General features: G+C 41.8%; 1 protein-coding gene across 4 annotated transcripts in view; it reads left to right on the top strand.

The window, feature by feature from the left end:
• The first annotated feature begins 244 nt into the window (after positions 1-244).
• SYNE2 (spectrin repeat containing nuclear envelope protein 2) overlaps positions 245-26,371 on the top strand; it is a 350,331-nt gene continuing 324,204 nt past the window's right edge. For all 4 annotated transcript variants that reach the window (XM_066342067.1, XM_066342066.1, XM_066342065.1 and 1 more), the window contains exon 1: positions 245-384. The gene's annotated coding sequence lies outside the window, so the exon portion shown is untranslated. The remainder of the gene's footprint in view (positions 385-26,371) is intronic.

Raw genomic sequence — 26,371 nt, 5'->3', positions numbered from 1 at the left:
CTGGTGGTTAACCTGCATTCCGAGTTATCCTCTCCCCCTGACCACTTCTGATCTTCCAAAACACTGAAAGTAGCTAGCCGAGGGCAGGCGCAGGGCCAGCGGGGGAGGCCCACTGCTCCGCCCCCGGCGCTCGCGGGCCGGCTGCACACTGGCCGCAGAGCGGCGAGCGCGGGACTCCGCGGCCCACAGCGGGCGGGGAAGAAGCGGGGCGTGGTTTGCAGCTTTCCGAGCGCTTAGGAGCCGAGCGCGCTCTGCTGTGCCCGGAGCCTTCGGCTGGACCGAAAAAGCGAGCGGGAGATCGAGCAAAATCGGCGACTGAGGGAGCAAGGCTAGCGGGGAACTAACCTGGCTTGGCCCCAGCCGGCGATCCAGGGACAGCAACGGGTGAGCGCCGCGGCGGGGCCCCTGTGCACCCTGGTGCGCCCCAGAGTGAGCGGGCTCGGGTGGGGAGGAGGGAGAGAGAGAGAGGCAGGGGAAGGGACGCGGGCGGGGGCGAGGGAAGGACGGTCCTCGAGCCGGGGGCGGCGGGAGACAGGGACCGACCCAACGCCGGCGTCCGAGCCCGGCCACGGGAAACTTTGCCCGCGTGGGGAGAGCGGGGTGCGTGGAGGGCGCCGCAAACTTGTCAGCGGGCGGGGCGCTCCGGGATTGGAGCGAACGCCAGCGGGTGGCGTTTGTCTCTCAGGCTTCTTTGTGTCACCTCCGGGCCCCAGCGCGCCGGTCCGCCGGGCTGGGATGGGGGCTGTGGAGGTGGCTGCGCAGGAGGCTCGGCCTGATTCCCCCACTGGCCCCTGTCGGGCCCAGGCCCCAGCGCTCCGGGGCCGCTGATTGTTTTCGCCGCTCGCGTCACGCCTGGGCGGGAAAGATTTTGAACGCCGCGTGAGCTAGAACGCGGAGCTGCGGCGCAGCGATTGTCAAATCGTGGGCGGTGTGAGGCTCGAGGGGGACCCAGGGGACCAGTGGGCGGGGGCGTACCCAGGCTGGAGCGGGCGCGGGGACCCGCGGACCCCGGCACTAGAGGAACCGCGGCGGGCGCGGCAGCCGAACGCGCCACGGCTCCGATTATAATTCCATTTTGATTGCTTGGGGTCTTTGTTGTCTGAAATTGCCTCGAGGGTCTGACGGTAGCACCTTCTCCTTAGGTTATTTTCCTTCTGTTAAAAAAAAAAAAAAAAGCGAGGGGTGAGGAACTTGTGGAGAATCAGTGCTTCTCGGAACATTAGTCACCTTATTTGATGGAGGTTGAGAAGTCCTGTGTAACATTTGCCTTTGTGGACGCCTGTTATTTCCGAAAGTTATTATTTGCTCCTCCCCTCGTGGAAGGGAGCGTCTGCGCTAGCTGTTAGCAGGCACGATTGTGTACAAGCACCAGCACGTCGGAGCCAAACCGAGCAGGTTCTTTCTAGCCGCTCAACACTTTTGCATCAATCTGTTCTTTTTTAAAGTTTGTTTGATTTTAGGCAACTTTCATATGCTTTTCTAAAAGTTTCCATAGCTCCGAAGTCCCCCCTGCAGAGACTATGTGGTTGTGCTCGGACAGGCTCTACCACGTTTAGGGCTGGGGAATAATTCTTTACCTCGATGCAGTCGAGACATTGTAAACAGCAAGGGAGAGTCTCCGCGTTTTATGAGATGAAACATACTTTAATGCGTGACTCCTTGAGTTTTCTCTCTGGAAAACTCCTCTTAGACTCCCAAGGGCCGCCCACAACAAGGGAGAAGGGAGCAGGTGTAATTATCCTTATCAAGATCGTGGCGAAGACTCGGGCTATGTCACAATAAGTAAAAAAAATCTTAGTTCTTTGTCCACATGAGTTAAGGATCTTTATTGGAATTCTACAAAAATTATAAATCAAACCAGCCTGACTCAGCCCCACATTGTACATTAAAGATTGTTTTTTAAAAAAATCATGCGAATAAGTTTACTCAGTTAAACATTTTACAAGCATTTCAGTGCATTAGTACTAATGGTGTTTGCACGATATTGCAGTCTGTTTAGAGAACTGAGTCACAAGGGTAGTGCCCTCAGTGGCATGACTTGAAAGTGTAATGTGAAGCTCAGAATCAGTCATGTCTTCATAGATAAGGGAGAAGGTGAAAGCAATCAATTCATTTGTCATTAGTCATGTGTTTTAAATACAGATTTTCAATAATTTCACAAAGTTATTTGTTCATTTACTCAAACAAGCTTTTCCCATAGGCCAGCCACTGTGCTGGACTCGGGTGCCAAATAATATCACGTATGGAATGTTTGTTTTGTACCAGTAAATGCTTTACATTCATCTAATAAATACTGATTGAGTGCCTGCAGTGTGTTGTGCTAGGTGCTGGAGTTATAATGCACAGGGCAGCTGTGGTTCCTGTGCGTCTCTAGTGGGTTGAGTGCAGCACATAAAAAAACATTACCAAGCAAATCACAGGTTGTAAAAGGTAAATCAGATCACATTGGCTTCCCATCTCCTGAGTGAAAGATGGAGACCTGACAGTGGCCCCCAGAGTTTACCCCATCCGGTCCTCCTCTGTCCCCATCCTGTCACCTTTTTCATCTTATCTGCTGCTCTTCTTCTAATTCACTCTTCTACTGCCAAACTAGCTTCTTTGCTGTTTGAGGACCTTTGGACTTGCTGTTTCCTCTGCCTGGAGTGCCCCTGTCCAGCCCCCTGCCTGAATCGTTCTCTCTGACCCCTTCCATGTCTTTACGCAATGTTTTATTTTCAGCAAGATTTCACTAAGCCCCAGATTTAACCCCCACAACTCCCAATTATTCCCCTTTCACAGTTTATTTTTTTCTCCGCAGCCCTTATGACCATCTAACTAATGTACTCCATATTTTACTCCTTTGTTTATGGACTGTCTTCCCTTACTAGATTGTACACTCTCTCACAGAGGCGGATCAAGGTCGGTTGAGGCCCTGGGCACAGAAGAAAATATTGGACCCCTTAAAAAAAGAGAGAGACTGGGGAAAATAAAAATATATGTTGACCATATTTTTAAATAAATAAAAAATATTCTGTACTATTAATGTTAAAATGACACATGAAACCAAACTTGATGTCATTAGAAAAAAGTGTCAAGTTGGTGTTTTGAGGGGCCCTTCAGAAGTCGGGGCCTAGGGCGCCCGCCATTAAATCCGCCTCTGCTCCTTCAGTCCTGTAGTATTCACTGTTGTATCCTCAAAGTCTGGAACAATGCCTGGCACACAGTCAGTAGGTCCTTAAGAACTATATATTTCGCATAACCAGGAGTTCCTCTGTTAGTAGTAAGGCTTGTCTGTGGAGGTGACATTTAAGCTGAGACTTGGCTAAGAAGCAGCTAACCATGTTGTGCGGTAGGAGGTTGTAGAGAGGACAGGGACATGGGAGATCAGCAGAGAAGATAGCATGAGTCAGGAGAGAGCTCTGGTGTGTGGATTTACTGGAACTGAGAAAGGTCACCGTGGCTGAGAGGAGGTGACTGACAGTTGGAGGAAGAGCAACTAATGACGGTTGAGTGGTAATCAGGTGAAAGATCATGCAGGGCCTTGTGGGCCAAGGTTTGGATAAATTCACACTGAATCCTCATACATACCCTATTAGCGCTATTTTGTAGTTTATAAATCTGGCCATCAAGTATAGTAAGTAACCTGAAAAAATTCTAAGTTGATTTAATAGAGAGAGACCAAAACAGATAGAAACATTGATCTCTTCCTGTATGTGCCCTGTCTAGGGATTGAACCTGCAACCTTGGACCTTCTGGCTGAAGCTTTAACCAATCGAGCTGTCCAGCCAGGGCAAGATTAAGTAACTTTCTGAGGTTACACAGTATAGGTGGATAGCAAAGCCTAGGATAGAAAGGCAGGCTCTCAGATGTCAAAGCACTTACATTTGACCACATCATGTCAACATCAGAAGGCACAGTCTCTATGCTGATGGAGCTGTTTGTCTAGTGGGAAGATTTAAGCCATTGCAGTTTACATGTGGCATATGCTACCAGAGATGTATTCCTGGGGGCTACGGTAGGGAGGGATGCATTTGATTCTGCTTGAGCATGGGACAGGCTAGATTGTTAAAAATTAAATAATTTTTCCTTTTTAAAAATTATTATGAAATATTTCAGACTGGTTGCTTTTTAATGAAGAAGTAATGTTAATGTGCCCTGGCTGGGTAGCTCAGTTGGTCAGTGTTGTCCCGATGCGGCAAGGTTGCAGGTTTAATCCCCAGTCCGGGCACATATGAGAAGCAGCCAATGAGGCCCTGGCCGATTGGCTCAGCGGAAGAGCATCAGCCTGGCCTGTGGAAGTCTTGAGTTCGATTCCTGGTCAGTGCACACAGGAGAAGCGCCCATCTGCTTTATCATCCTTCCCCCTCTCTTTCCTCTTAACTCTTTCCTCTATATCTCTTTCTTTCCCACCCACAGTCAAGGCTCCATTGGAGCAAAGTTGGGCCGGGTGCTGAGGATGGCTCCGTGGCCTCTGCCTCAGGCGCTAGAATGGCTCTGGTTGCAACAGAGCAATGCCCCAGGTGGGCAGAGCATCGCCCCCTGGTGGGCATGCTGGGTGGATCCCGGTCGGGCGCATGTGGGAGTCTGTCTGACTGCCTCCCTGCTTCTAACTTTGGAAAAATACCCCCCAAAAAGAAGCAGCCAGTGAATGCATAAATAAATGAACCAAAAAATCAGAGTTTCTTTCTCTGTCTCTGTCTCCTTTCCTTTCTCTAAAATCAATCAATATATAAAAAATTAAAATGAAGTAGATTGTCACTTAAAAAAACAGTAATGTTAATGTTAAATGCCTGTTCTTAAGGGCTTTGTTGTTGTTTTTTCTCCTTGCTTGATTTGATACCTAACAGTGACCTAGGTCATATATCCCTTTTCCTACTTTTACCAATTAAAGGATTGTGTTTGGGATAGTGTAAACTCATGTATGTGTAAAGCCTGTAATTCTTCATGAAACTACAGATTATGTTCTTCCTTTTTGATTGTTGTTATCTTAAGTTGTCTACACTTTGCAGGGTTGTGAGATAATTTTTAAATCAGTTCTATTGCGTCTACTTGGCATACAGTAAGCTCCATAAATTTAGACTGTAAAATTGTTAATTTTTTTCACATATGACTTGTGAAGCCGTCTCTTCCTCTGGCCCCTGCTCCTATCCTTTATCCCTCTTCCCCAGACAACCAGAGGTAGCTTTCTGACCCTATGGATTAATTTGCATTTTTAGAATTTAATAGAAGTGGAATTATACTGTATATCCTCTTTTTGTCTGGCTTCTTTCACTCAGCATAATTATTTTGAGATTCATTCATATTGTTGTATGTTTCAGTGGTTCATTACTTTGTGCTGCTGAATGGTATTCCATTGTATGGGTATACCTAAGTGCATTTATCTGCTCACCCATTGATTGGCATTTGAGCTTTTCTTTCCCTTCAGTTTTTTGTTATTAAAAATAAAGCTGCTGGCCCTGGCCGGTTGGCTCAGTGGTAGAGCGTTGGCCTGGCGTGCAGAAGTCCCGGGTTCGATTCCCGGCCAGGGCACACAGGAGAAGCGCCCATCTGCTTCTCCACCCCTCCCCCTCTCCTTCCTCTCTGTCTCTCTCTTTCCCTCCCGCAGCCGAGACTCCATTGGAGCAAAGATGGCCCGGGCGCTGGGGATGGTTCCTTGGCCTCTGCCCCAGGCGCTTGAGTGGCTCTGGTCGCAACAGAGAGACGCCCCCTGGTGGGCAGAGCATCGCCCCTGGTGGGCGTGCCGGGTGGATCCCGGTTGGGCACATGGGGGAGTCTGACTGTCTCTCCCTGTTTCCAGCTTTAGAAAAATACAAAAAATAAATAAATAAATAAATAAATAAATAAATAAATAAATAAATAAAGTTGCTGTGAATGTTGAGCATTATGTACAGTCTTTGTATGGCCATTTCATTTACCCTGGGTAAATGCCTAGGAATGGAATGACTGGATCACATAGCAGGTATATATTTTAAAGTAGGTATACCATTTTACATGCTGTAAGTCAGAGGTCCCCAAACTTTTTACACAGGGGGCCACTTTACTGTCCCTCAGACCGTTGGAGAGCCGGACTATATAAAAAAACTATGAACAAATCCCTATGCACACTGCATATATCTTATTTTAAAGTAAAAAACCAAAATGGGAACAAATACAATATTTAAAATAAAGAACAAGTAAATTTAAATCAACAAACTGACCAGTATTTCAATGGGAACTATGGGCCTGCTTTTGGCTAATGGGATGGTCAATGTCTAGTTCCATATTTGTCACTGCTAGCCGTAACAAGTGATATTCTGGAGCTGTGATGCATGCGTCCTGCGTCCTGCGTCACTGGAAGTAGTACTGTACGTGACTGACGCCTGCTTTGCGGCGCCGTCACATACAGTGCTCCCCTTCTGACCACCAGTGAAAGAGGTGCCCCTTCCGGAAGTGTGGCGGGGGGGGGGGGGGGGGGGGGGAGGGGGAGATAATGGCCTCAGGGGCCGCAGTTTGGGGACCCCTGCAGTGTAAGTATTGTAAGAGGGTTACAGTTGCTTTGTATCCTTGTCAGCAATTGGTATGGTCAGGCTTTTCTTATGTAGTGGTATCTCATTGTAGTTTTTATTTACATTTTATTAATGACTAATGAGTGCTTATTTACCTTCCATATATCTTCTTTGTTGAAGTTTCTGTTTACATTTCTTGGCACCTTTTTAAAAATAGGGTTGGTTGCTTCCTTATTATTGAAATTTGAGATTTCTTTATATTTTCTGGATACATGATTTGCAAATATTTATTTTCAATCTATTGCTTGTCTTACATTGCTCATCTTACATTCTCTCAACAGTATCTTTGATGATCAGAAGTTTTAAGTTTCTTTTTAAGTTAGAGGAGGGAAGACAGAGAGACAGGCTTCTTCATGTGCCTAGCCACATCCACCCGGCAAGCCCTTAAGGGGTGATGTGCTGCCCATCTACGGGTGTTGCTTGACAACCACGCTATTTCCAGTTCCCCAGGCAGAGGCTCAACAGAGCTATCCTCAGCACCAGGGCTAACTTATCGAGCCATGGCTGCGGAAAGGGAAGTGAGAGAGAGAGAGAGAGAGAGAGAGAGACACGTGGGGAGGGGTGGAGAAGCAGTTGCTTCTCCTGTGTCCTCTGAATGGGAATCAAACCCAGGACATCCACACTCCAGGCAGATGCTCTACCACTGAGCCAAGTGGCCAGGGCTAGAAGTTTTAGGTTTTAATTAAATCCAGTTTATCAATTTAATCTTTTATGGATTGTACTTTTGGTGTTGTATTAAAGAAATCTTTGCCTAACTCAATGTCACAAAGATTCTTTACCCTGAGTTATAAAACTCCTAGGAGTTTTTCAGTTTACATTTAGGTTCATCTACTTTGACTCAATTTTTGTTTATGGAGCAAAGTACTGTTTGAAGTTCACTCTGCTGCCACCAGGAGTATTTGACAATTTTTGAAGACAAGATAATGTTTGGAGACAATGTCTTGAGTGTGTGTTGAGGGGAGGATGTTTGCTGTTGTCTAGTGGGTGAAGACTGGGGATTCTGCTAAAGATCCTACAATGAACAGGAGGATCCTCTCAACAAAGAACCAGGCAGTCATAATGTCAGTAGTGCCAAGATACAGAAATTCTAGGCTAAGGGTTTATCAGTGTTACTGATCTTGTCAGTAAACTAGCTGTCGGTTTCATTGATATTTATTGTCTATTGTTTTTCTATTTTCTATTTAATTGATTTTCATTCTGATACATATTATTTTTTTCCTTCTCACTTTGAGTTTAATTTGCTCTTATCTAGTTTCTTTAGGCCATTGATTTGTGACCATTTTTCTTTTCTGAGAAGTGTTTAGTTCTATAAATTTCCTCCTAAGCACTGCTTTATTGACATCTCACAAGGTTTGATCCGGTGTGATTCAATTTTTCTTAATTTCAAAATACTTTTAAAATCTTCTTTTGATTTTGATTTTTGACCCGGAGCCAGTTAGAAGTATGTTGCTTAGTTTCCAAATATTTTTGGATTTTCCAGAGATCTTTTAGTTATTGATTTCTAATATAATTCCATTGTTGTCAAAGAGCATACTTTGTATGGCTTGAATCATTTTACATTTATTGGGAATTATTTTGTGGCCTGAAATATAATTTATTTTGGTAAAGGTTTCGTATGCACCTGAAAAGGATGTATAGTCTAATTACACCATGTCAAAGGAACATACCATCAACGTGACTTATCAGTTCATGTTAACCTTGGTCACCCCGCTGCAATAGTGTCTGGCAAGTCTCTACTGAGAAGTTACTCTTTCCTATTTTTGTACTGTACCTTTTGGGAAGTCACTATGTTCAGTTCATACTGAAGGAGTAGAGAACCATGGTCCACCTCCTTGGAAGGGTATTATTTTTATTATCCTATGTGACAATCTCTGCCTTTTAATTTGCATGGTTAGACCATTTATAATGCTTATTGGCATGGTTAGGTGTAGATCTTGCTACTTCTAGTCTGTTTTTCTCACCTGTTCTTGGCTTCTTTTTTTGTTTGTTTGTTGGGATTAGTGGGATACTTTCTGTCCTTTTATTTTATCTTTTATTTTTAGCTTATTAGGTATCATTCTTTAATTTGTCATATTAGTGGTTGCTTTAGGGTTTATAATGTACATCTTTAATTTATTGCCATTTATCTCCATGCATTATATCATTTCATGTACAGTATGAAAACCTTGTAATAGTGTATTTCTATTTCTCCTTGGACCTTTATGCTATTGTCATATATTTTTCTTTTTGTCAGTTATAAACCCTATACTACATTATTATTTTTGTTTGACAAGTCAGTTATTTTTAAGGGGATCTAAGTAGTAAGAATAAAGCCATATATATATACCCATGCAATTACACAGGTTAAATTTTTATTTTACTGTTGTTAAATAAAAGTAAATCACATAATGAGGTTATTGGATTCATCTGTGTGTGTGTGTGTATGTGTGTGTGTATATGTGTGTGTATGTATAAACTTGTAAAGTTGGAATAAACTTTGAAGAGGCAGTGAAATTCAGAAACCAGAACCTAGTTCATTTTCTTAATAGGAAGATGCTGCAGGATCTTTGGGGTATATTACATTCAGTACACCGGACTTGAAGAACTTCAGACAGGCACTGCTGAGGATGCTGTGCTTGTCTTTCCTCTGAGCAGGATTAGGAAGGGGGGAAGGTGGATGGGGGGAAGGAATCAGTCTGCTGGTGCTGACATTTTCCAGACCCTGAGAAACTTTGAAAAATGGGCTTGGAAGCATTTCTTCCTTTTGATGGTGTCTGAGATGAAAAACACTCCGTCATAGCTCTTCAAAGATCAAAGTAACACGTTTGACAAAAGGGAGCCTCCAGCTTCTGCTTGTTAGTGTTCATTGATTGAAAACTGTAGTCTGAGAAGCAGTTCTTGGATCTTCAGAACTTGCCTTCTCCTTGCTACTATGGCTACAGATGACTTTTAGTTTTCCTTTAGCTTTACTGCCAGTGCATGCTGTGTGTCGTCAGTGAGTAGCTGCTCTCTGTCTGGGTGTGTAAATGTGCCTCGATTCTGAATGTTAATACATTGACAAAGACTCAACTATAAGTGAGTAGAAAAACTCACTCAACAAATTAATTAATTTGTGTTGTAAATATTTACTGAGACTGGGCTCTGGCACATTGATGAAAATTTATGTCCCTTGCCCTTAGATAGAAGGCCAACTGTAGACAGTGGTTCTCAAAGTGAGAATCTTCTGGTGCGCCCTAGAAGATTTCCAGGTGTGCTCTATGGTATTCCAGAGAAATATGTGCCTGTTGGGGACCAAAAAACAAACAGGGTTTTTGGAGTTTAGATTTTTGGGAGACAGGGGTGTGGGGAATTGGCTGTAAGCTGACAGTCTGCCCAACCCCCCACCTCACTTGCCTGATTAGGTTGCAAAAGGCTGTTAAGCTGTGGTGCTGGATTGTTTACACTACCCCCATGTTCCCTGGAAAGACTGGAGGCAAGTTTCTTCTATTCTTTGTTTGGTGTACAGTTAAGATATGTATGGTGGGGATTTTGGATTGATGATTAAACATAAAGAATTGTCTCTTGAAGCCTTTTGGATTTCTATAAAATAAGAATATATGGCAATATCTAAAAAAAGCTTTGAACATTTTACTACAATTTTCAACATCCTATTTATGTGAATTAGGATTTTCTACCCTCAGCACAATTAAGAGTAAAAAGAGAGAAATTCTTCAATGTATTGACGAGGAAATGAGAGTTTACCTTTCAAATATATGCCCAAACATTGAAGAAATTGCTAAGACACATCAGGCTCATGTTTCTCATAAACACAAGAGTGGAAAAACTTAACACATTTGCGCCGGGACCTGCTGAATTTACTAAATCTTACTAAGAATGTATCTAAATATATAAAAAGTTAACTTTTTTGTCATTTAAAAAATTTTTTAACCCCGCTTTTTTACAAATTCTAAAAAGCATAACAAAAAATGTAACATAAAAGTGTTTTCTAATGTCAGAATAAATTTAATTTTGTCGTATTTATTTTGTTTAGTTACCGTAAAAGCACGCTTGGACTTTACATTTTTTTTCTTTACTACTTGACTTAATTATTATAACGTATTTCTCAGAAATTTGTATGTAGTGTGCCTACAATTATTTGTAGGGTTTTAAATGCGCCCCGACTTCAGAAAGTGTGAGAAGCACTCTGGGAAAGGCCCACAAGCAGGGGAAGGTGCAGTCCAGTGCCGTGACTGGTGGTCCCCGCAGTGCAGACAGGAAGAGGGCATGGGAGTCACTTTAGAGCAGCGGGTTTCAAAGTGTGGTCTGGGGGCCAGCAGCATCAAACCTGCTGACTCAGAGACACGGGGTTGGGGGGTGGGGTGGGGCCCAGAAACCTGTGTTTAACAAGCTTTCCAAGTCATTTTGATGCACACTCATGATTGTGAAATGCCAACATAGCGTGTTCAGTGTTTTTCAACTGCTGGTCCACAGACCAGTCCACCAGAAATCTCATGCTGGTCTGGAAAGAGTTAACCACTCTGATGTTGTATGAAGATTATAGATCCAATGATCTTAGTCAGATTTGCTTGTGCTCAGGGTGATTTCTTCCGTGGCGAACCTTGAAACAACTCTCCTATTTTCACTGGTCCCCAAGTGTAAAATGGTTGAAAACCACTATATTGGATATCTCTGAGATTCCCCCCCCCCCCCCAGCTTCCTAAATTCTATGAGTATGGATAAGAGTTGTGCTATTTCCCCCATTGTACTGTTGAACAAAGACAAAAGGAGTCTGGAGGCTTTGGCTAGACGTAAATGACAAAGATTTATTCAAGGGCCATAGTTAGGGTTTGCAAACCAGAAACACACTGGGCTAAAACCCCTACACGTGTTCTGAAGAAGAGAAGCTGAGTCCTCACAGTTAAAAGTACATCTGTGAGGAGAGTCAGTGCTGCAGTCTCGGCCTCCGGATTGATCCGTGATTGTAACTCTCTGAGTCTAGAATGATCACTGGTCTGGATAGTGGATGTCAGGTGGTCTGGAGACGTGAGCCCTCTCTCCTCAGTCTTGCAGGGGGTAAGCAGACGGTTGTCTGGAAGTTTGATGTATATCCAAGCATTGGTGCAGGATTGGGAAGTTAAACAGTTTAAGTTTCCAGGCTAGTTAAAACAAAAATAGAACCATTTCCTCATACCTCAACCTGCTCGATTTTAATTATTTAACGGCTTGACTATCATGACTCCATTTACTTTATTCCTCAGTACTTTAAGAGCAGTGTTGGCACTAATGAAGTGTCATGTAAAACATTAATTGCTACATGGGTAAACCAAATTGGCAAAGTTACGCCTGACTCTAGATAGTAAACTAGATTTTTAAAAATTTTGTTATGAAAATTTTCAAATATATTCAAAGGCAGAGATAATAGTGAAATGAACTCTGTGTAAACATTACCCAGAATTGATCACTATCAAAGGCTGCTGATCGGGTTTTACCTTACCCTCACCTACACCTGCGTCCTGGGTTATTTTTAAGTAAATTCCACACATCATATAATTTCATTCATCAATAAATAGATTTTAAATTACTCGAGCTATTAAGGTGCTAGAGATGAATTAGAAACTGAATCATATATAACTTTTTCCATGGTTAACAATAAATTATGAAGTTTATCTGAAATTTATTTGCACAAAAGATGAGTAAAACAAAACAGCAATGTGGACATACACTTGTACATATATTCCTATTAGCCTAAGATTCATTTAAAAATAAATATGCTGGTTATAACAGTGAAAACATTTTATCAAAATATTTTATGTTCCATCATCATGATAGCAATATATACATAATACTTATAGATAAAATTCTAGAGTAGTAGTAAAAAATATACACCCAAACAGTGCCAAATTGAAATTGGGCTGGAAGGAGAAATGTAAATTTGAAAGGCAGATTTATGGGAAGGGCGATGTTATATGAGGTTTTGCAGTTTCTAGGCAAATTTTAATACATTAAAAATTTACATTATAATAATACATTAAAGGCCTGACCTGTGGTGGCGCAGTGGATAAAGCGTCGACCTGGAAATGCTGAGGTCACCGGTTCAAAACCCTGGGCTTGCCTGGTCAAGGCACATATGGGAGTTGATGCTTCCAGCTCCTCCCCCCTTCTCTCTCTCTCTCTCTCTCTCTGTCTCTCTCTCTCCCTCTCTCTCTTCTCTAAAATGAATACATAAAATTAAAAAAAAAATTAAAAATAATAATACATTAAAGTTCTCATTACTCATTTCACCAGTTATGTTGCCTCATTTGGAAATAAAAGGCATTCAGCATTTACAGAGGAACAATACTTTTTTTTATTTTAAGAAATCTACTCATCTTAGTGTTCTGCACACAATTCTTTGATCAGGGTTAGAGATAACCTATTTAGTGAGAGCTTAGGTTCTCAGAATTCATATCTGGAGAGAGGGGGCAGAATTCATTCACAGACAATTTACAGACACACTACCTGTTTTCTCCCACTCTGGCTTTGGAGTACAAATTATGTTATCCTGAGGAAAAACCAGTTGTTATTACAACTGAAATGTTCATTTTTGACTGTGACTGTCTGACACATTAATTAGTGGGTCATACCATAGATGTTAGCTAATTTTCATTTTAAAAATGCTAATTACTTAGCAGTAATTTTTTACCTTAAGTGTAAATTGCAACAAAAGAAGTAAAGCTGAAATAAGTAGGACAGGGACAGACAAATACCATATGATTTCACTTATACGTGGAATCTAAAGAAATAGACAATCAAACTGGAAGATGGGGAGAACAAACTGAAGGTTGCCAGATGGGAGGGAGCTGGGGCCTGGGGGAAAAGGGGAGGGATTGAGAAGTACAAATTGGCAGTTATTAAAACAGTCACAGGGATATAAAGTACAGCGTAGGGACTGCTGTCAATAATATTGTAATAACTATGGATGGTGCCAGGTGGATATTAGACTTGTGGAGGGGGTTACTTCATAAGTTATAGAAATGTCTAGCCAGTATGCTTGTATACCTGAAACTCATATAATATTAAATGTCAACCGTAACTGAAAAATAAAATAAGAAATAAATAAAGGTGTTCAACACTGTTCCCTATCCCTCCAAAACAAATAATTAATAAAAACAAGCCACAACTCAAATGTATCTAAGCTATTAGTACTATGATAAATTATAGCCAATGTATGATGAGATTGTTGGATAGAATAATACAAACTAGAGCTTTTAGTTCAAAGTTATTCCAGAGCCAGTTATTCAGAAAAAAATTTGAAAAAGAAACAACTACAAATTCTGTTTATAAAAGAGTTAAAGGTATGCTTTCTTATTTGCACTTATATGTTAAGAAAAGGTTACTTGGATTCTCTTGTTTGAATATCCTTTATAGTCACTCATTTGATGACACTGAGTAAGAATTTCTTTTTTCTGTTAATGGGACTGTGTTTAAAAGAGAGTTGTTACCTTCATAGTCTTTGTGCTTTTCTTCGTTATAGCAAGCTGCAACTCAGTTGGGTAATAATTAATTTTATAAATAGTGTTTAGTCCAGAACTGACTATATTTCCTTCTGAGCCTGGTGAAAGGGAACTCCCAAATGTGTATAACCACAGGCCGAAGATCTGATTGCAAGACTGTGGGGATGGTGTCTGAGACTTGGAAGGTGAGCTCTCTCCTTTCTGAGTCATCTTGTCTGGCAGCTGGCTGTGTTTTCTTAGCAACTGCTGCTGATTTCAGGTTTGAGCAGGGAAAAGTATGTTTTGAAATGATCCAACAAATTCTTTCAGATTATATGTGCCTGAGAAACCTTGTAAACTTACTGTTGATGTTGTGTGTTCCACAATAAGTAAAGATTTAATTATAAATTATTTTTCTTCTGATCTGTTTTTTAGGGGGTTGGGGGAGTGAGGGTTAAGAAAGGAGAAAAAGAGGTGAACCTGGGAGACTGTGGACCTGCTTGTTTGTGCCCCTGAACCTGGGCAGGACCAAAATGGCTTCGATGTGCTGACAGGATAAATATAATTTACTGGGGTCTTATCTTGAGTGATACTCCTATGTGTATCAGTATTCAAGGAACAAGCGAAGTTTAGAAATGCCTGAGGTATAGTGTAATGGTTAAGAACATAGCTAGCTCTGAAGTCAGACTGAGCTTGGTTCAAATCCTGCCTTTATCACTTGGGCAAATCACATAACCTGCCTGAGTTTCCTCATCTATTAAAATAGAGGCCAAAATATGACCTAATTGTAGGAGTGTTAGGAGTATTGCCGAGATAACACAGGTAACAGACAGTACGCTGCCTACAGTTGAACACGATAGAACACATAGTAATAAATAGTGGTTATTACATCCAGTTCAGGGTGTGGGCAACAAGGGGCTAAGTGATAGGTGCTGAGGTGCGATCACTAATGAATCAGGCCTGGCGCCTGTTCTTCAGCAACTGGGGGCGACAGCCTTGTAAACACACTGCCCTAGTGTGATACAGAATGAAAGAAGTGCTGGCAGAAGTACAAGCAAAATGTGCCGTGGGGGGCAAAGTAATGGTCGTTGATGCCAGCTTTGGGGAAGTTAGGGCTAGTTTTGTAGAATGTTGACGTTTGAACTGGGAGTGTAGCTTGATGTAGAATGAAGAGTAGATTGCAATGCTTTCATGGTAGAGAATGGAGAAGAGTAGATTGTAATTGAAGAATAGCGCAAACTAAAGCCCAGGGCTCATGGCAGGATATGGTGGGAGAGCTCTGCATAGGTGCTTTGCGGTTAGATCTGGGGGAGTTTTGCACACAAAGGTGTTTGGACTTACATGCTTCTTGTCACCGGGGAACCAGAGCTTGGTGTGAGTTCTGTTTTATAATAATGTTCTGAAATATGTATTGGAGAGTCAGGAAGTCCAAATACAAGAATGTTTTTAGAAATCCAAGTGAGTGATGGAGGACAGAGTCAGAGGTCATTAAGAGGAGAGGAAAGAGAGAAAAATTTCAGTTAGGTGCCAAAGACAGTGTTGGTGCTATTACTTGAGAGAAGGAGAAGGTGTAGGAGAAAATGATGATCTGGCACTGGGGTGGGCTAATGCAGGGGTCCCCAAACTATGGCCCGCGGGCCACATGCGGCCCCCGGAGGCCATTTATCCGGCCCCCGTCGCACTTCCAGAAGGGGCACCTCTTTCATTGGTGGTCAGTGAGAGGAGCACATTGACCATCTCATTAGCCAAAAGCAGGCCCATAGTTCCCATTGAAATACTGGTCAGTTTGTTGATTTAAATTTACTTGTTCTTTATTTTAAATATTGTATTTGTTCCCATTTTGTTTTTTTACTTTAAAATAAGATACGTGTAGTGTGCACAGGGATTTGTTCATAGTTTTTTTTTATAGTCCGGCCCTCCAATGATCTGAGGAACAGCGAACTGGCCGCCTGTGTAAAAAGTTTGGGGACCCCTGGGCTAATGGGTTCTTTGAGTTCAAAGATTAGGGAACATATAGCCCGCAACTGGAAATTCAGTTCTGAAAGAAGGAAGCTAACGTTTATGGTGCACCTGCTATGTCTCAGGATTCATGCTAAATAGTCATAAGTCATTATCGGAAGCAAATAGTATTTTTATCGATGGAGAGATAGAGGCTCAGCAGAGGCCTGATATTATTTAAACATCTACATCAATTTCAAAGCACTCCTCACTTTTTTCAGGCCCTTTGGAGCAAAAGGAGAGGCGGGTTAGGAGGAATGAGGACTGGAGGCAGCAGGCTGCCCCTGTGGCGTTTTCCATTTGTCTCCACATTCAGGCTCCCACTGCCTGTTCACCACCACCAGGAAAGGGAGAACAGCCCTCTAACTGAGTGGTTTGAGTTTGTTACCGAAGAAAGTCAAGAGAGCTTTATACTTAACCTTAATTCTCAAGTTCCAATATTATTTTCCTTTGAGAGCTGCTTGAAGGGTGATGTCCTTTAAGGTTTTTTTCTCTTGCTTTTGATGAAATGGAAACATTTGGGTAGGAGTGGCTAAAAACTTTATAAAATGAGCCTTGTTTTAGTTGAATTGGAGAGAATGAGAGGGGCAGAGTGAATGAAGCTTTTCTTAATGTTATATATATACCCTTTGTTAGAAGACGAATGTGGGATCTGAGGTCAAGCTCATGGGTGCCGGTAAAAATAAAGTCTGGCAAGCCTATGAGCATTTCTTAAAAGTTTATTTTTTGCCTGACCAGGCTGTGGCAGAGTGGATAGAGCGTCGGACTGGGATGTGGAGGACCCAGGTTTGAGACCCTGAGTTGCCAGTTTGAGCGCGGGCTCATCTAGTTTGAGCAAAAGCTCACCAGCTTGAGCCTAAGGTCGCTGGCTTGAGCAACGGGTCACTAGGTCTGCTGTAGCCCCCAGGTCAAGGCACATATGAGAAAGCAGTCAATGAACAACTAAGGAGCTGCAACGAAGAATTGACGTTTCTCATCTCTCTTCCTTCCTGTCTGTCTGTCCCTATCTGTCCCTCTCTCTCTGACTCTCTCTGTCTCTGCCAGAAAAAAAAAAGTTTATTTTTATTATTCCAAAGATCCAACAACACATGTACAACATACATATTTAAAAAGCAAAAGCTCTTCCTCATTATTTTCACTTTCCATTTCTACAGTGTCTGTCCCTGGAGATGATCATTATAGACAGTTGTATGTATGTTTCCATTTGAATGTTTGTGAACACTTGAAACCTTGGCAAAGTAGTAATTGTGTAACATAGTTAAAATTTGTGTTTTTACCCTTTTTATCAAGACATTTGGTATCAGGGCACATTATTGAGGTTTCATAAATATGGGTTCTTCTCTTGTTATGTGTTCTGAAAGTCCCATAAACATTAAATGTAACTTTAGTTAAATGCTCTTGATTACCTTTGAAATCAGTGACATACCCAGGGTTAGAATTTAGACCTAGAGCTTCTTATATGTTGCTAAACCAGTTCTGTTAGTTAATTTATTACATAAGTTTGCCAGTTAACTACACCACTGCAAGAGTGGGCAAAAGGCATTTTCATCCGATTTATTTAGAGGAAGAAGAACAGAGAATTTAAATTAACATAGACCCATTTCAGTTTGGTCACTATATTAATCTGTTAATTACTTCCTATGTTGAGTGGTACAATCTGTGCTCTGGTAAATTTCTCTATAGAATCATGGGATATGTGAGTAGATTAGATGGATCTCACCTGTTAGGAAGTTTTCTTTAAGGACATGGAATGTGGAACTTGCATACTTCTGTTCAAGCAGGTCTTGTCAGTAACTTGCAGTTTGGTCTTGGGCAAGTTACTTAACTTCTCTGTTTCCCTAAATGGGTTAGAGAGTGTCTATCTTTTGGACCTGTAAGAATTAAAGAGATAGTACATGTAAAATGTAAAAAATTAAGTACTAAATAAATATTAACTCTTCTGGTTAAGGTTTTATCATTATTATCAAATAGAGAATCTATAAATTTGGTCGCCTATGTAAAGAGAATTTACCTGTTCTTACTTTCAGGCTAAAGCAAAGGAGATGTCACTGATATTTCACCTTTATTGCACTGTAGATTGTCAGAAGGAATGTGCAAATATCGACAGATAACCCTTTTTAATCAGATACAAATCTCAGTACTGTACCGAGTCGATCAGCTTCTTAACTGCATGAGTTGGAGGAGCTTCAACTAAAGGATTACTGAGATTTTGTTTCGTCTTCGTGGTCCTACTTCTTGAGATCCTTCAGTGGTGCTAGTTTCGGTTCCACTCAGGAAAATATTGTGGTATGCATAAAACATTTTTGGAGGAGTGTTCTAATTGTTCACTGATAGGAAGAGATCAGTGCAGGTGGTGTTTCTTTAGGAGGGTTTTATGTTACATGTTTAGGGGACTAGGGATGGGTCAGAGATATTTCCAGGGAGAAGGCTTTGAGAAAAGGGAAAGCTATTTCTTAGAAATCTCAAAACTGTGGTCTGAAATTCCATGAAAAGAAAACAAAGAATTTTGTAATCCAAGTTAATGGAGCTAAGAGAACAGAAGGATTATTCTTGTTTTTGGAAGTTTATCTTCGCAGGAAGGTACATAATTTCTAACTTTTAATGAACTAGAAGCTATATTAAAGAAAAAGCAATCTTAGAAGTAGAAAGAAATAGTTTTTTGTTTTTTTAAATTGAGACAAATTTCTAATGGAGCCGTGGTAACATGTAACTACAAAGATAATTTAGTATACACGGAAGGGCATTCTGTTCTTTCCCTACATTTGATCTTAGCCAGAAGGCGGAGAAGCTATGCGTCTTTCCTTGAGATGGTGTGATCTCATATCAGATTTAAAAATTGTGCCCACAGAATTGGCAAGTATGTATCTTTGGGGGAAACTGAGAAACCAATGATTCTGGTTGTTTCTCTCCCGATGAGAAATTTATGCCATGTCTAGCAATGAAATGGAAACTAGTTTACAAGTTCTCTAGCAAGTCACAAGTGAAGCGTAGGGGAGGGAATAATTTCACGAACTTCTGCTATTTCAGAAATCAAGTCTGTTTTTCAGAGACACCCTCTATTTACATATTATAGTTTGATTCATCAACTTCTTAAACAGTTGTTAGGAGGGGCACTGCTGGCTGGCACCCTAGAAAAAAAAAGCTTCTAAATTACACAACAGTTAACTTTTTATGTTTTCTTTCTTTTTGATTATTTTTTCTCATCTACTTTCCCACTTACCAGTAGAATGGGTAGGTCAGACTGGGTGTTTTTTTTTTTTTTTTTAATTTCCCTTTCATGTACTCACTTTATTTTGTTGTATTCATATTACAGAATTTGTCATAATCTGACTCATAAGCTTGTTAAATTTATTCTTTTTTTTTTTTTTTTTTTTTTTTTTTTTTTTTTTTACAGAGATAGAGAGTCAGAGAGAGGGTTAGATAGGGACAGACAGACAGGAACGGAGGGAGATGAGAAGCATCAATCATCAGTTTTTTGTTGTGACACCTTAGTTGTTCATTGATTGCTTTCTCATATGTGCCTTGACTGTGGGCCTTCAGCAGACCAAGTAACCCCTTGCTCGAGCCAGTGACCTTGGGTCCAAGCTGGTGAGCTATGCTCAAACCAGATGAGCCCGTGCTCAAGCTGGTGACCTCGGGGTCTCGAACCTGGGTCCTTGGCATCCCAGTCTGATGCTCTATCCATTGCGCCACCGCCTGGTCAGGCTAAAGGCCATTTTTAAGGTAACTTAAAAATGTTTGTGTGCTATCTATAGTGAGTCAGCAAGCCTGGGCTCATGTACGAGTATACCTTGTACAGTTAGCGAAGTGATGGGTGGTCATTAGTTCATCCTCAACCCATCATGTTGAATTCAGTTCAGAATTTTAGGACTGAACAATGCCCCAATCCTTTTATTTCACAGATGAGGAACCAGGCAGGATTCATGGTGACAAGGTCTCTCAGGTAATTGGCAGAAGCAGGAATCTCTAGATTCCTCAGAGATCTTGGTGCTGTGTGTGTGTTCATGTGTGTGTGTGTGTTTTTAATATTTAAATTGTTGAGTATTATTTAAGACTTATGGAAAAGTATATCATCATACAGCAAGTAATTATGTGCTTTAGCATCTTACTTAATAAACAAAATATTTATAACATGGTGTGAACCTTTCTTCCTCCTCAGAGGTAACCGGTATCTTGAATTTGATGTTTATCATTCTCAGGCATTTCTTTACAATTTTGTTGAGTATAAATGTTAAGGGTGATTTTCAAAGCCTTTAACAACTGCTACTGCCAAGGCACTGCTGCACATGATGGATGTTGACGATGAACAATGGATCCAGCAATACCAAGGTGTTTCAGAACTGTCACGGGTCCTGACCCATATTTTTAAGATTATCATTAAAAAAAAAAAGATTGTATATAATTGACATCATTCTGGATGCATTTTTCTGGAAGTTGCTTTTTTCCCCTCAATTTTATATTTATAAGATGCATTTACATATATTGAAATGTATAACTTTGATTCATTCTTTTTTTTTGTGACAAGACAGAGAGAGGGACAGATAGGGACAGACGGGCAGGAAGGGAGAGAGATGAGAAGCATCAGTTCTTCATTGTGGCTCCTTCGTTGTTCATTGATTACCTCTCATATGTGCCTTGACGGGGGGGCTATAGCATAGCAGAGTGACCCTGGCTCAAGCCAGCAATCTTTGGGCTCAAGCCAATGACCATGGGGTCATGTGTATGATCCTATAGTCAAACCAGCGACCCCATGTTCAAGCCGGCGACCTCGGAGCTTCAAACCTGGGTCCTCCACATCCCAGTCCAATGCTCTTATCTACTGCGCAACCGCCTGGTCAGGCTGATTCATTTATTTTTTATTGTTTAATACTCTATTGTGTGACTTTGCCATAGTTTATCTATTCACGTATTTTTGGATAGTTAATTTTTTATGTCCTCTTGTAGAATTCACCTGTTCATATTTTTTGCTTATTTTCCTATCCAGTTGTTTGTCATTTCTTTATTGATGTGTGTGTGTGTGTGTGAGAGAGAGAGAGAGAGAGAGAGAGAGAGAGAGAGAGAGAGGAGAAGCATCAACTTGTAGTTGTGGCACCTTAGTTGTTCATTCATTGCTTCTCATACATGCCTTGATAGGGGGGCTCCAGCTGAGCCAGTGACCTCTTGCTCAAGCCAGTCACCTCGGGCTTAAGCCAGTGACCTTGTCCTTCAAGCCAGCAACTTTTGGGCTCGAGCCAGCAACAATGGGACCATATTAATGATCCCATGCTCAAGCCAGATGAGCCCACGCACAAGCCGGCGACCTTGGGGTTTCAAACCTAGGACTTCAGTGTTCCAGGTTGACACTCTATTCACAGTACCAGCCCTGTTCAGGTGTCATTATTGATTTTTAAGTACATTTTTGTATTTTCTTGGAAACTTGTTTAATAAACAGATACTCAGTAAAATTTGTACTTAGGAGGCTGCATAGAACCTATCATAGCTTTTGCCTTTCCTGTGGTTTTGGAGCTACATACATCTCTTCACAACTGAAAAAAGAATTTCAGTGTCCTCTGATCAGACTGATGTGAATGAAGTACACCAATAGAATTGTCTGAGTATTAATATGCCTGTGACTGTAGATATGTATGGATTTATATTTGATAGTCTTTAATTCTTTCTTTTTAATTTATTGATTTTAGGGAGAAAGAGAGAGAGACGATTTGTTATTCCACTTAATTATACTATTCACTGGCTGATTCCTTTTTTTAAATTAAAAATTTTTTTTTTCCTGCCTGACCAGTGGTGGCGCAGTATATAGAGCATCAACCTGGGACACTGAGGTCCCAAGTTTGAGATCCTGATGTCACCGGCTTGAGTGTGGGCTCATCGGGCTTGAGTTCGCTTGCCAGCTTTAATAAGGGGTCATGGGCTTAGCCTAAAGGTTGCTGGCTTGAAGCCCAGGGTCGCTGGCTTGAGGTGAAGGTCATTGGCTTGAGGCCCCCCTTTCCCCTCTTCCTATAAGAAGCAATCAGTAAACAACTAAGGTGACACAACTATGAATTGATGCTTCTCATCTCTCCCCACTCTCTCTCTCTCCCTCTCCCTCCCTCTTTGCTTCTCTTAAAAAAAAATTATTCCCCATTGACTTAGAGAGAGAGAGGGAACAGGAGAGAGAAAAGCATCAACTTGCTCTGGCTGGATAGCTTGACTGGTTAGAGTGGTGGCCAGAATTCCAGAGGTTGCGGGTTGGACCCCCAGTCAGAGAAGAATTGCTAACTCAGTACACACACACATACATATATACATACATAAATAAATAAAAGAAAAAAAAGAAAAGTATCAAGTTTTTTTGTTATTTAGTTGTGTACTCATCGATTGCTTCTCCTGTGTGCCCTGACTAGGATTGAACCCTCTGGCATGCTGAGTCTATGCTTTATCCATGGAGCCACAGATTATGGCCCATTGATTGATTCTTATATGTACTCTCACTGGGAATTGAACTCGCAACCTTGGCCTGTAGGGATGATGCTCTAACCAACATTCCTGTTTGTAGAGATTTATTTAATTTTCTCATATTTACATGGTTATTTAGGTGAAGGTGTTGACTTCACTGTACTCTAACAGGTTTGGAGGAAAGCCTATATGGGAAATTCTAAAATTCTCAGTTTTTGTTCTTCACTAAATAAAGCTGGATAATGGATGGCACCCTTCTTCCTCAGTGAACCAGGGTTGGGCCACAGACTATAACGGGAACTATAAAGTGAAGGGAGGACTCAGGCCATTGCTCAGGAAGTTCCTTTCCAGAACTTTGTTTGTGTAAACTAACTGGGTAGTGGGTGATTTGGGCTCTCTCCCCCATTTTTCCTCTAGTGAAGAGTGGTTTGACAGAGATACATGTTAGGCTCTTTGTTCTCTGGTTGGCTACTTGTATCTGCTTTCCGGAAGGTTATTATTTCAAGGACTTTAAGCACCAGGATTAGGACAGTTAAATCTTTCCTTGGCTCCAAAGTGTAATCTTCCTATTCATTCTGCTTTCCTGATTTATTTGCTTCTTTCTTTCCCTTCCTTGTTTCTTCTTACTTCTAAATCAGTTGCATCTATTGGATAGCCATCCTTCAGAGCATCCAACATTTTGTTGATTTCAATTTTTTTAAACCTTTTTGTTGTTGTACAAAAGGACATAAACATTTAAAAATACTTGAGTGCTAGAGGTTGCCTTTTCCCGGAGCATTGCTTCCCGTCCCCTCCCCTCCCCCCATTAGCAGAACGGAGCCCACAAAGGCTGTAGACCGCCCTGCAACCCCGCCCTCCACCTCTCCACTGCCTCACTCCCGCCCTCCCCGCACTGTGGGCTTCTTTTGTTGTTGAGAGCTAACCAAGTACTGTAATTTGCTTGATCTTGCGGGTGGAGGACAGGCCAAGGGGTTACTGGTGGAATTTCTGTAACCTGCCGGAGCTCTCTTCTCTTGCAAATTGCTGATTAACTGGTCTCTTCTATCTGGGGAATAATTAGAACTTTAGAGTTAAGCTTGTTGTCCAAAAAGAAAGACGTTTATTTTTAGAGGCAGAAAATATTTTGAGCCCGTTTGCTATAACTGCCTTTTTTATTTATTTATTTTTTTTTTTAGAAACAAAAACTGTGGACTTTAATCCCAAAGTGAAAACAAAAATCTTGCTGGAGGAATTAGCAACATGAAACATTTTGAAAACAAGCTGTATTTTTATTTTAGCTTTCTGTATTTGCTTAGTCAAAATTAAGATCACCACACTTGTTCTGAAATTCTCCTTTTCTTTGCATTATCTTGCCACATAAAATTGATTCAATGACATAGAAGATAAAAAAATGTCAAAAGTGGAAAAGTGTCTAAAGAAATTTTGTTCGTGCTAAGGGCATGGTGTTAACACACTAGCAGACTGACCTCAGAGACGGTTCATCAGAATTAATTTTGATCTTCATCATCACATGAATGAAAAGAATCCTTGCAAGGTTTTGATTTTTAAAGAACCTTGATTTCATTTTTGAGGAGATAGTTTTCACTTTCTGAGCCCCAGTTCCTAGTGATAATATAGCATAGGATGCAACATTTTTTTGATTTTATAGCCGCACTGGCCTTCCCGCAGGATTTTTATGAGCAGAACCCCAAAGCCCTTACACATACAGAAGTCTATTTAAAGGTTCACAACAACAAGGACAACAATTTAGGGCTCTCTTCCAGCACCATCACTTCCTCCTTCTAGTGGGAAGTCGAGCGTGGGGCGGAGGAGGCGCGGCGGCGTTACTGGCCCAGCGCGCGCAAGCTGCCGCCTGCTTTTGTGGAATCGGAGACCTTTATGGGACGTTGCACAATGGGATTGGTGAAGTGAAAGTACTGGGATTGATTTAGAAAAGGAAATTGAGTTAAGAAATACACAGCAGCCAGAACAAGGGGGATAAAACCTCATCTCTTAAACAATAACAAGTAAAACTTAAAAAAAGTTAATATTTACAGTAAATTGTTTTCTGTTTTTTGGCACGGATCTTTAAGCAGGTGTATTTGAGGGACTACCAGTGTGTTACCAACGTGGTGCTTGGCTGGCAAGGTGGAAGGGCCGGTTTATGCCCTCTGCAGGGTCCCAGAGCTCCCAGACCATGCCAGAGCCCGCAGAATGGAAGAGGATCTCTGGCCAAAGCGCCTGTTGCAAAGGGCGAATTTTAGAAGAGTCCTCTGACTTTCTCCTTTTTTGAACTGCGGCACATTTTTTTAAAATTTTTTTTATTTTTTTTTTAAAGATTTTATTTATTCATTATAGAGAGGGGGGAGAGAGAGAGAGAGAGAGAGAGAGAGAGAGAGAAGGGGGGAGGAGCAGGAAGCATCAACTCCCATATGTGCCTTGACCAGGCAAGCCCAGTGTTTTGAACCGGTAACCTCAGCGTTTCCAGGTTGACGCTTTATCCACTGCGCCACCACTGGTCAGGCATGCGGCACATTTTTTACATTTACAAAATGCTGGGGCATACCATCTACCAAAATGACACAAAATGACACTCTCACACAGTACGTATTATACATATAGTTAATAATATAGTATTTATACTCGCACCTGACCATGTCTCACGGCACACTAGTGTGCCGCGGCACGCTGGTTGAAAAACACTGCTCTAAGGGGTCCGTGTACCAGGAAGAGCCCAATGATTCTGGTTTAAACTACGTTGGACCTGAGGGTCTTACCTCCCCCCCCCCCCCCCAAGGCAGTGGTCGGCAAACCATGGCTCGCAAGCCACATGCGGCTCTCAGATTGAGGACATTTTTTAGCAAAGGCCCATTTAGGAGTACCCTAATTAAGTTAATAACAATGTACCTATCTATATAGTTTAACTTTAAAAAATTTGGCTCTCAAAAGAAATTTCAGTCCTTGTACTGTTGATATTCGGCTCTGTTGACTGAGTTTGCCGATCACTGCACTAAGGCAATCCCAAGAATTTGGTTTGGGTTGACCTTAGAATTCTAAAATGTCTGATTTTCTGAGTGTTCCTTCTTCCTTCTCTCCAATGGAATTTCAGAAGGGCTCAAACCTAGGGGCCTGGATTCTTCAAATTTTCCCAGTGTGGATGGTTGCCTCTAGGGAAGCTCCTGAGCCCTAATGACTTGAAGTGCACCGAGGTCTGATCCCATTCACATCTCTGGGTTGCTTCCAGCAGCCTGGATGTGCTCGAGGCCTCCTGGATCCCTGCAGACCCTGATGGAACCCTGGGTAATGAGGATGCCAGAGGCCCCACCCTGCTCCAGGTGCTCAGGTGGATTTAGTAGCTCCTGCTGTGTTCTGATTCCAGGGCTTCAGGAAAATACAGCTCATTATGAGTGCAACTATGGCATATTCTTTTCTTGGTTCCTAATTCCGTGTGTGCTAGGCTGTGTTTTATGAAATTACAGGAGTGGATTGGGTGGCTATGGATTGAACTGATGTCTTAAAATCTTATTGTTGGGCACATGAGTTTGTGAAATTTGTATTTTTTGAGTTTGCTCACTTTTAGTGTTGAAAAATGGCGCTGGGCAGCGTTAGGTATGTGATCTGTGAAACTGTAAATTACCTTCCTGCTTGGGAAGGGCCATTGTCTTGCTAATGTTTGCTGGAGGAGAGAGAAGCCAGTTTTGCAGAGAAGGAAGCCATGTTTGCAGAGTTTGTATGGAGAGAAGGAAGAAGGTGTGCAGATGGGGTGCAGATGAGGAACCAGAGGTGAGGGGCTTTGCGAGCGCTGCTGAGACAGGTGAGGCCTTTGCTTCTAGGAGAAACCTGAGAAGATTCTCCTGGTTGTGGAACCGGATAATGTGTCAGGGCTTTGTGAGCTCTGAATGAATGAAGAGGGAAGTGTTTTTCCTGTGTGTTTGCTCGTCGGCAGGTGCGAGAGTTTAATAAAGAATGGCCCAATATTTTTTGGCTGCACTGTTTCTTTACCGTCTG

The sequence above is a fragment of the Saccopteryx leptura genome, chromosome 6 (genome assembly GCF_036850995.1).
Source record: "Saccopteryx leptura isolate mSacLep1 chromosome 6, mSacLep1_pri_phased_curated, whole genome shotgun sequence".
NCBI lineage: Eukaryota > Metazoa > Chordata > Mammalia > Chiroptera > Emballonuridae > Saccopteryx > Saccopteryx leptura.
The sequence above is the reverse complement of the archived record's forward strand: the minus strand, read 5'-3'. Positions and strand labels throughout refer to the sequence as shown.